The following is an 887-nucleotide window of genomic DNA, read 5'->3' as shown; positions in this document are numbered from 1 at the left end:
CCTTCTAGTATGGACATGTCTTACTGCATCCTTCTAGTATGGACATGTCTTACTGCATCCTTCTAGCATGGACATGTCTTACTGCATCCTTCTAGCATGGACATGTCTTACTGCATCCTTCTAGCATGGACATGTCTTACTGCATCCTTCTAGTATGGACATGTCTTACTGCATCCTTCTAGTATGGACATGTCTTACTGCATCCTTCTAGCATGGACATGTCTTACTGCATCCTTCTAGCATGGACATGTCTTACTGCATCCTTCTAGCATGGACATGTCTTACTGCATCCTTCTAGTATGGACATGTCTTACTGCATCCTTCTAGTATGGACATGTCTTACTGCATCCTTCTAGCATGGACATGTCTTACTGCATCCTTCTAGCATGGACATGTCTTACTGCATCCTTCTAGCATGGACATGTCTTACTGCATCCTTCTAGTATGGACATGTCTTACTGCATCCTTCTAGTATGGACATGTCTTACTGCATCCTTCTAGCATTGAACTTCTGTCTTAGAAAGTCCAGACACACACAAAATAATCAAATGCAAATGAATTACTTAAAAATCATACAATGTGATTGTCTGGATGTTTGCTTTAGATTCCATCTCTCACAGTTGAAGTGTATCTATGATTAAAAAATTACAGACCTCTACATGCTCTGTAAGTAGGAAAACCTGCAAAATCGGCAGTGTATCAAATACTTGTTCTCCCCACTGTACATATCCGTCTGTCTGTGACCAAAGGTTTGCTTCCACTCTATACCCTTCTCTACTCTCCCCCTGTACTGCCATCACAAATATAACCTCGGCGTTCAGCCATGCTGCTGGAATGAGGTTGACCTTCTCTGTTAATAACAGCTGCTCTTTCTCTCTCTCTCACAC

This window comes from Oncorhynchus gorbuscha, linkage group LG04 (genome assembly GCF_021184085.1).
Source record: "Oncorhynchus gorbuscha isolate QuinsamMale2020 ecotype Even-year linkage group LG04, OgorEven_v1.0, whole genome shotgun sequence".
NCBI lineage: Eukaryota > Metazoa > Chordata > Actinopteri > Salmoniformes > Salmonidae > Oncorhynchus > Oncorhynchus gorbuscha.
This window is presented reverse-complemented; position numbering follows the sequence as displayed.